Below are 9,824 nucleotides of genomic sequence, written 5' to 3'. Positions count from 1 at the left end.
CAGGGAGAAAAAAAAAAAAAGGAGAAAAACCCCAAAAGCCAAACAATCAAAACCTCAAACCCAACAGAAGTAAAGTGCACGCGCGACGCAGTTTTCAGTAAAGAAAATTTTCACGCGGCTGAAAAAGTTACGGATGGTTTGGATTTCTTGGTTCCCACTTCGATCGTCAGGAACCTCCATCAAAGATAACCACGACCGCAGGTGCCGAGAGCCGCAGCAGAACCGATTTTGAGCAGAACAGCCATGTGGCCATGCCCGTGTGTGTTCGCTTTCTGATAAAGCAGCTTCCCCGGGCTGTTTCTGGCAGCGCTCACACCGAGGTGTGAGGATCAGCATACCTTTCAAGCGCTCCGAGGCGTGAATAACTCCCGCAGCAGGAGCCACCTCGCTTATCTAATCTCTTCCACATGCTACCGCGGGAAAGCGACACCGAGTATGTGTCCAGCTCAGCACTAACTGCGACGCCGCTTTGGGAAGTCGGCCGGCACAGATACAATAGCTATGAACAGAAGAATTACTATTACTAAGAAAATTCTATTTATTGATTCATTAGCTTCAGCTTCCTTCCATCCACGGGCTCACACACATGTCAAAACTCTTCAGAGTATCTTTGCAATGCTCTCACACAGGGCCTTTGCTGTCACTTATACAAGAAAGAGGAGAAACAGCATTGTTTTGTTGGTTTGTTTATTTGTTTGGGGATTTTTCCCTACAAAAACTGTTTGAAACTTCTTGGGAATCTCCTTTTTTAAATTTTTTTTTAATTTTTTTAAAAAATTCATATTGATTCATTTGCTGTTTCCCTTGCTACTGGAAAAGCATACCAAATACATCATCTGCAAACTGGCTCGTCATTTTTTGACCAAGCATTTCTTACCTTGAAAACACTGGCTTGTCAAAACTGAAATGCCCTGTGCAGCAGCAGCAGTAAAGACTCCAACACACAGGGGTTGTAGCCCCTGCTGAGTTCTGCAGGGCTGGTGACCTGCCGGGTTCCAGAACACCTGCCTGGGTCAGGGATACCTGTCAGCTCTGCCAGATCAGATCCTACATGAAATGCCCAACAGCTCCTTGACTCTTTGCCTTGACCTTCAACTGAAGTAGAATTCCAGGGCTGACTGCTCCTGAGAGAGCCCATGTTTTCCTATGGCTTGCAGTAGGTCTATAAAAAGAGGCATAGAATAAATGGAGATAAACTTCCACAGCTTGTCCCTCTGAGGAATCCACAGCCCAGCTGGAGCCCAGCTCCAGTATGGAGCTCTGCATGAACTATTTTTTTTTTCCTTCTAAATGAATACCTATGTGTTTTCTCTAGTTCCTTGATAGGTTTTGCAGCCAGTACATTGCTATCACAGCTTTATTATTTTGAGGATCTGTGCCAGTACATATAAAGCTACATAAGATACAAACTCATCTTTGGATCATCTTCAGAAATGCCATAAAAAAAGGCTATAGAGTTGGGGATGATGCCCAGAGTGGCTACAACTTCAGGCTAATAATTCATGAAATGACATGAGGCATGATATTCTCAGACACTACACAGATCAAGAGCAACTCTTCTGAATTTGAGCTCTTTATATACCAATGCAAAAAATAAGAATAGAATTTACCTTCAAACCTGAGCCTTTTTATTTTTCTGGAAAATTATTTTTTCTGGGAAAAAACGCTTTTTGATAGTGCCAACAAGAATATTGATTCACACATTTGACTTTGGAAGTGTCTATAACACAGAATGCAGCAGTGAGAAATGCTGCCACTGGTTTGACAAGTAGCATAAACACATGGACGTCATCCCTTATGATTGAAAAGCGTGCATCAGTTAAATGGAGTGACACATGTCAAAATGTATGTTCTGCTGATGTCTAGTATAGAGCTTATCAGCTAATGACACTATTTGTAGGTACTGTCTACAGGTGCATAGGTACCAGAATCACCCAGCAAACTTGCAGAACATCCAAACTCGAGCCAGTTTGTAAATACACATAAAGCTGTACCTGTTGTACTCCTGCTTTCCTTCCCTGCATGGGTACTGTGTAAGGAGGGGGACTCCCTACTTCATGAGTTTGAAAGATGGTTTAGAGCAACGCTTTTGTTTTTCATGGCATTTTTCAGATTGGCTGTGTTTGCTGGCACAAAAGGAGCAGTTCAGATCAAAGAAGTGAGCAGGGGGCTCCTACATCTGCACTATTTGCAGTTTGGGGAGTGTTCTTCAGACCTGGCAATAATTAAAATTCATACAGCCCTGGTCAGGCACTGGTGTCTGTCCAGACAAGAGCATATCCTGTTAGATTCCCCAAAGAAGCAATCTCTGCAAGTGCCAAAACTGAATGTGACAGGCAAGAAGGACTGGGGTAATTGCTGCAAAACAGCCCTGCTGCTCTGAACCAGCACACAAACCCAGACACAACCCAAACCAGATTTACTTAGCCCCATCTTCAAGTAGATGCAGCAGCTCTGTCGCTCCCCGTGCAGCGGCAGGTGGGCTTTGCCCGTTTCGGACCCCTCTCACCGAGGCCAGCGGGACCCTTGCGGGAGCATCCTCATCCTCATCTCCTCATCCTCTGCGGAGCCCCCGGGGCGCAGGGCCCGCGGCGCTCCCGGGCCGGGCGGCAGAGGGCAGCAGGGCCCCGCGCTGGCCCTGTCCCCGTCCTGTCCCCGTCCTGTCGCTGTCCCCATCCCGTCCCCATCCCGCCCTGCCCCGCCGCTGCCGCTCGGGCTCGCTCCCTGCGGCGCTTCCCGGGACCGCGGAGTGACCCCGGAGGAGGCACCAAGGCATCCTGAAAGGCCACTGGCTTCGGCCGAACCTCAGCGGCACATTTCCTCCGCTTGGTTCTTTGTTGAGGCAGCCGAATGAAGTAAAATGTTCTTTCTCGTGCGGTTTTTCGAAAAGTCCTGGACAACCTGTATTAAGCATTTTTGAATAACGTTTGGAGTTGGATGATGTTTTGTAATATGGATGACAAAATACATCCAAAGCAGTCATCCATAACACATCTGCTCAACATAATTTACTTTTCTTAGATTTCTAGTTTAACCATGCAGCAGTTTTGGAAAAAAAAATCCCTGCCAGGTACCTAAATCTAGACCCCACATTATTTTCCCACCTTTCACAATCTTTTACAATAGCAATGTTGAACAATTATTTGATCTTGCAGGCCTTACAGACATGCTTAACTTAACAATTTGAATTAATACTACATCCAGCAGCACTGCTTACAGTGCATACCTTTCTAGATACGCATTTTTCTCTAATCAAAACCCAAACCAGAACAAAATAAGTATTTTTTGTCTGGTTGTTTTCAATTATTTATTTTTTACAAGACTTTTTCTAGGCTAAAATTCCAAGCATTGCTGTCATTTTAAGTAAATGTTGATTACCAAAGAAGATTGATAGTTAAATAAACACTTATGCCAGATGAAAAACATGGGAGTAGTTTTGAGTTTTGCCATTAAAACTAATGGGATATTTGCACGTACATTAGCTAGGAAAGAAAAAGAAACTAAGGAGAAAAAAATCCTGCCAGAATGTATCTAACTTGCTATCAGACAGCATTTGAAACTATCTAATTTTGCTCAATGCCTTGTATCCTTCACTGTTTTTCAGAACATTAGCAGATTTAAATCCCAAGGTGTTTTCAGTATTTTCAGAACTGCTAAGTTTCTTGTTAGAAATTCTTTTTAATGTCCACTAGTCTTCAGACTCCTATTTCTAGGTTGGATTTCAAGAAATTAATTCCATACATTGTAAACAGATTCCTAATCAAAGTATAGATGAACTAATAATAGTTGAACTGGTAATAGTGCGTGTCAAGGGCTTGACAAGTTTTGCCTAAAACAGCCATTACAAACAGTCTGCAATACTAAATGGATACACCCCAAACTTTTATTCCTTCCTTCCTTGAATGATTTTAGGTCATGCAAAATGGCACGCAGTGATATGTGATGACTAATTTGCCTGTAACTGTACCTTAGTTGACTGAAGCACTAGATGAAAGAGCAGAGAGCCTTGCCACTGAAGTAGTACTTCTCTCTGCTACGTCTTCCATCAAGAACTAGCAGCCTCCCTTAGATGTCTTGACTGTCAGCCCTTTACAGGTAACAATTTACCATCTAAATGGCATGGGGAAAGAAATGGGGAAACTCACAGCTGTCCAAAGGGAGAAGATGTAGAAACTGCTGAATAATGGCAATACTGAAGCAACCCCACCGTCCCCCACAAGATTTCAGGGTTTCATGAAAACAATAGAAAAGGGAAACAGTATAGTTCAAGGGACATACTTTACTGTTGTTAAATTACACCCAAGAAGAAGTTGTTACCTTGGCATATGGGTACTGAGAACTGGAAAAAAGAAGAACTATTCTCTGTGAGAAGATCAATGCCAAAGTTCTCAGATAACACAAATTGTCAATGGCCACCTGCACAGAAGCAGCAGCAACAGTTCTGCAGTGTAGCTACAAACAAATAAAGAATCTCCTTTTCTAAATAATTTTGGGAATGACCTGTTATCCAAACAATTTTAGGGAATCACCTGAAATTATTTTTGTGAACATTCATAAAAAAAAGCAGATCAAATTAGTCTGGTAGTACAAGTTTAGTATTTTGTGACTTCTACATCTATGGTCAAAATAGACCATAGACAGAAAATGCAAATGTATTTCTCCAGTTTCTGAGAGAAAACTAGATCCTTTTCACAATGTAGTTCTTAATTGTATTAAAACTGAGCAGGAGAATGCATACACCACAGCTTGAAACTAATAGCATTTCATTGTTTTCACAGCCCAATGTAGTTTCTCTGCAAAACAGTCTGCTGCCTCATATCAGTGTGTCAATGTGCTCCACACTGACTCACAGGGCTGCACGCAGCTCTGCAGACTTGCTCTGTGTTGCAACTGCTTCCTCCAAGTGAGCTGTGTCTGCCCTGTGGATAAGCCTTCAGGCTCTCACACTTCACATAATCTAGGATTTTACAGCTGCAGTGTGCTGTGAATACTTTGAATTGGTCAGGGCTCAGACTTTGCATTTTCTGAGAAATCTTGCCAGTTTGAAGTGTTAATTTGTCCCAATTTAGAAAGAAAACTGTTAAAACACTTCCTAGGAAATGAACATTCTACTAACGATGTTATTTGGGAAACAAGGATTCACAGCATTTCTAAAAAGCAACAATTTTTTCCAAGAGCAGTGGAGCCCTGAATACCAGGAGGTCCTTGTGTTCCTGGATCCCTGAGACAAGGAAGAGGCCATCACACAGGAGTAGATCTGACTGAATGGAAAACTGGCAGCTGACCTGCCTTGCAGAGGACTATCAAAAGTTATCTGTATTCCATTATAAGGCTCACTGAGATAAGCTTTCATGAAATGTTTCACTCTCAGTGAACCAGCAACTTCTGACAGAAAACATGCCAACAGAACAGTGTTTCCAAGAGATGCATTCATAGCTGGATGACACAATGATAAAAATATCTCAGACTTGGCTAGACTGGCTGGTCAGCATTAGTTCAGTGCTACAAGTCTCAGCCTCCTGAAGTAATAATAATCTTTGAGTCACCTTCTGTTCCCCTAATTGCTGACTGCACTCCTTCAGTAATGCCACATGAGCATTAGAAGCACAGCACAGAATTCTTGTTAATGGTTTCATACTTGGTTAGAGAGAATCTCCTTTTTTTGCATTCTACTGACATTTTTGCATATCTACTTGAAGGCTTGTGGTTAAACACAGGTCACCAGGCTGCCCAGAAATTCTCCTGATCAAAGCACCTTAACAAGGAGTCTTGTCTTTTTCCTCAGGGTCCCTATATCATGGTAATGGGAAAAGCATGCAAATGATGAGAGAAGATTTCTCTTGTGTGGCTGTAGAGCTAAGTTTTGAAAGAGTTTATTGTGTTCCCATGCCTTCATACAGAAGATCTGCTTGAGGTAAATCACATCAATGTACATTCAGGTTACCAAGAGTTGTGGGGCAGGGTCCCTAGCTGTACAAAAATAATGTGTTTTAAATCAATGTCAGCAAGTGCAAGAGATATCTAACTTATCTGGTTTAGTTGCTATATTTCCTTCCATATACTGCTTCTAATGGCCAGAGGATAACCTCAAATCTAACCTATTTTTCATTACAGGAATAGCAGAAACTGTCATTAACTAGTAATACTCTCAGATTTTTCCCATTATAAAATCTGGTTTGAGTTTTTTTATACTTTTGCCAGTTTTTAACTGTTTGCATCAATACATATTCAGATGTTTGCAAAAAATGTGACCGAAATTAATTTAAATCATCAACCTTAATTTTTTGCATTTCCCAAGTCATGAAAGTTTTATTTTACAGTCTTAATAAAAGTTTTGGTTTTGTACATACTTATATGTTAAATATGTGGTATAAAATAAATTGTGGGCAGGTTACCACCTACCAACACTCCATGGCCCCTGCAAAAGTAAACATATGTAATTATGGTGTAGGTCAAACTAAAATGTACCAACTACTCTTGGAACATCAAAGGATGATGAAGGAAAGTGGTGGTTAAAGAAAATATTTTTAAAAGCTAATATGAGTGAAAAATGAGGGAAAGGTCCCGGATTCACTAGAGTGAATGGTAAAGCACCCACAGCTATAAATGGTGTCATGCAGAAAACCAAAGCAGAAACCACCCCCCACCCCCCCCAAACTTCCTGGCTGAGTGCAACACTGGATTCATTTATCTTTGAAAGTCTTCAAATCACAAAACAATGTTTTTAGAAACAAAAAATATTTGGCTTACTACAGACTGTATGTGTAGAGGATTTTGTCTTATGTTATAAAGAACAACAGACTAAGAAATCTAATTCACTTCCAAAACTTCTGCACAGGACTTGTCAGCATGGAAGCAGGACAAAATGGTCCTGTTTATATTTTACTTTAGCTGACAGATTCTGTTAAGATTAGTTTTCTTGAAACTTAAAAAAAAAAGCCCAAACCAAAACCAACTGTGTTTTGAATTATATACTTAATATTTTGAAAAGTTTTGGGCAATGTTCCTTCTAATCAATTTATGTCTAACAGTTAGAAACAATTACTACATCAAGCACTGGCCAAAATTGAAGAAATTAAATGTAACCTATGTGAAATCTTCCAGTGGACATTTCAGACCAGAGACACACCAGGTCTGAATCTGATAATCTTTCTGTTTGTTTTTTAGACATACAGTCACTAAATGTATAAAATGTTAAAAATGGGGACTTGAACCTGGAATTGAAAATGACAAAATCTTGAGTGTTGTCTATATTTCACTAACACTGAAAAATATCACCAGTCTTGAGGCTGCCAAAGAGAACAAATAAGAAGACAGATAGACAATCTTTATGCACACAAATTTTAACAATGTAATTTTTTTAAAAGCCAGACTGCAGAGCTACAAGAAAGATAGGAATGCATCTTGGTGCCTTTTGCCTTCAGGGTGAAAATGGGAAGAAACTTCAATTGTAATAATTACTAAGTCAACTTTTTTCCTTTCTTTCTTTTATTTTATGACAATTTCTAATTTTCCAGAACAACAATGGGAGAAACAGCACAGGAGTGATACCATGGAGTGCTTATACGTTTCCAGTTCTTTATCTTCATTCATCCAAGAACAGCTGAGGTTTTTTGTGTAGAGGAAAAGTTTTTCAGACATACCCAAAGGAAAGGGCATAGCTGTGAAAAGTTTCTGCAAAGACAGGCAGCATGATCAATTTAGATCTGTGCATTTCCATATGCAGCCTTGCAGTTTTAAGAACAGGGAAGTTGTTCTTGCAAAAATGAGTAAATTATGACTGTTTAGGCTACTAAATACTGTAGACTTAATCCTCATTTGCCTCATGTGAAGGAGCTCTACTACAGATATAAATCAGGTGCTCTGTGTTTTCCTAGCAATTACAAAAGCTCTTGAAACAAACACCCTAGATGAGCTTCTCTTTGTGCCTTTCTATAAAAAAGGATTTGCTTTTCTCCTTGAGAAAGGAAGCACACTCTTGCTGCATAAGACAAGCAAATTAACTTCTGTGGCTCCTAGGGCAGAAATCTGCACAGTAACACACCAGGCTCTTCTCAGTAGTGCTCCAGTGTCTGATGGTCTCTCAAATATCCTTTGTAAACAGTTTACATTGATCTTTGCTCCAAGCTGTGAGACATTTTGGGATCTTTTTTCAGTATGGCTATTTGCCCACCATCAAGACATTATTTTGGTAATCCCAAAAATAGTCTAGGATCAATTACAAAGACTTTTCCTCAACAATGTAGTTCTAAAATAAATTTAAAGCCCAAGATTTTGGCAAAAAAAATCACATTAACAGTAAAACTGGAGATGTTTCAAACACTGATTGATCAAGACCCAGCTGAGTTTATTCTACTCAAGATAGATTTTCATTAAATAGTCCAAGGAGAGTGTTTGTTTTGGCCTCTGTTTCTAGAAATAATATTAACCTGGGAAAAAAAGTTGTTTCTATAAAGAAAAAGGCTGTTGAGCAGACTAAATATATGTGTCTTTCTTCTCATGCACTACATTAGTTTCACTTACATCCTGTGTTTGTATTTTCAGGAGCTTCATTAGAGTTTCAGGGCTGTGTTTAAATCACCTGCCCAGATCTCTGAGGTGCTTACCTGGGCAGAGTTTGTGAGAGGGTCACAGCCCAGTGCAGGAATGTTCAGAACACATCTGAGACTTAAATAAGTGTTCTGTCTCCATTACTCACCCGTAATGATTTGATTTCTAGACAGTTAAGGTGCAGACTTCCAGGCATTCAGGCACAGTCACAGAGCTAATGGACCCAAATATTTTTTATAATCTGTGGCAACATTTAGCTCTTTTGACATTTTTAGGTCATTTTTAATGCCACCAGTAACATGCTTACAAATATCCAGTGGCAGACTTGAAAAACCTCAAGCTCAAGTCTTCCACACCCTTGTTTAGGTCCTTCACTTTTTATCTCCCTTGCTTTATCAGTTTATATGCTTTAAGGGAAGGAACAAGCTTCTTTTAGAAGGAAGGAATGTGAGACCCACAGTTACTAGAGGAAAAGAAGCTCATAAGAGAGATTAAACCTATAGAAATTTTTATTTTTTAGTTGAAGAGGATTATATTTTTCATTTCACACGATCCTTGCAGAGGAAAAGTGGTATATAGTGTTGTCAAGGAAGACTATCTTCACTTCATGATACAAGAACATATTTACAAAGTTATAAATGTTGAAGACTTTTTTTCTGGAGTACGTTCACATAAATGGGATGTTTCTTTTGTAAGCATGCATCATAAGGCATGAAAAAGGAAAACCTGAATACAGAAGAAAATTATGATTAAAGATGCTGCATTGATCTCTGAAAGTTTTATTACTTTTACAACAGTTTACCACCAAGGCAAAGTTTGCTTTACTCTTCAAAAGAAACAAATCAAGTGTATACTGTGTATATGACAATACTGACTGCTTTAAAAAAGCAGTGCATGCCAATTGCTGAATTTACTTATTTATATGTTTCAGGTTCACTTGCAATATATGTTTTTCAATTTGTCTCTTTATCCAGCTGTAAACTCAAGTTCAAGTTGAGCCTAAGAAGATTTAAGAAAATACTTGCTTCCACATGCTTTCTTCTCTGCTGTAAACTGGGCATCATCTTTGACTCAGATTTTCCCAGGCCAGCTGTGTCTAAAGATTGCTAATTATTTTCTTGCAGCACCTCTAAAATAGGTGCTCTCTTTCCATACGTCAAAGCTTGAAGCAAGGCTTTCATTTCATATCCTTATCCACGGTCTTCTCAGTTATTCTTTCTTGCTCTGAAAATTATTTTCTAGGCCAAATACTTTTATTGTACCGTTTTGTCTCT

At 39.6% G+C, this 9,824-nt stretch overlaps 1 protein-coding gene across 1 annotated transcript in view; it reads left to right on the top strand.

Moving 5' to 3' along the window:
* Positions 1–5,439: 5,439 nt before the first annotated feature.
* Positions 5,440–9,824, top strand: part of APBB1IP (amyloid beta precursor protein binding family B member 1 interacting protein) — a 75,602-nt gene continuing 71,217 nt past the window's right edge. The window contains exon 1 of the mRNA XM_064407300.1: positions 5,440–5,914. The gene's annotated coding sequence lies outside the window, so the exon portion shown is untranslated. The remainder of the gene's footprint in view (positions 5,915–9,824) is intronic.

This window comes from Passer domesticus, chromosome 1, assembly GCF_036417665.1.
Source record: "Passer domesticus isolate bPasDom1 chromosome 1, bPasDom1.hap1, whole genome shotgun sequence".
Lineage (NCBI taxonomy): Eukaryota > Metazoa > Chordata > Aves > Passeriformes > Passeridae > Passer > Passer domesticus.
Note: the sequence above shows the minus strand (reverse complement) of the source record. Positions and strands in the feature narration are given on the sequence as shown.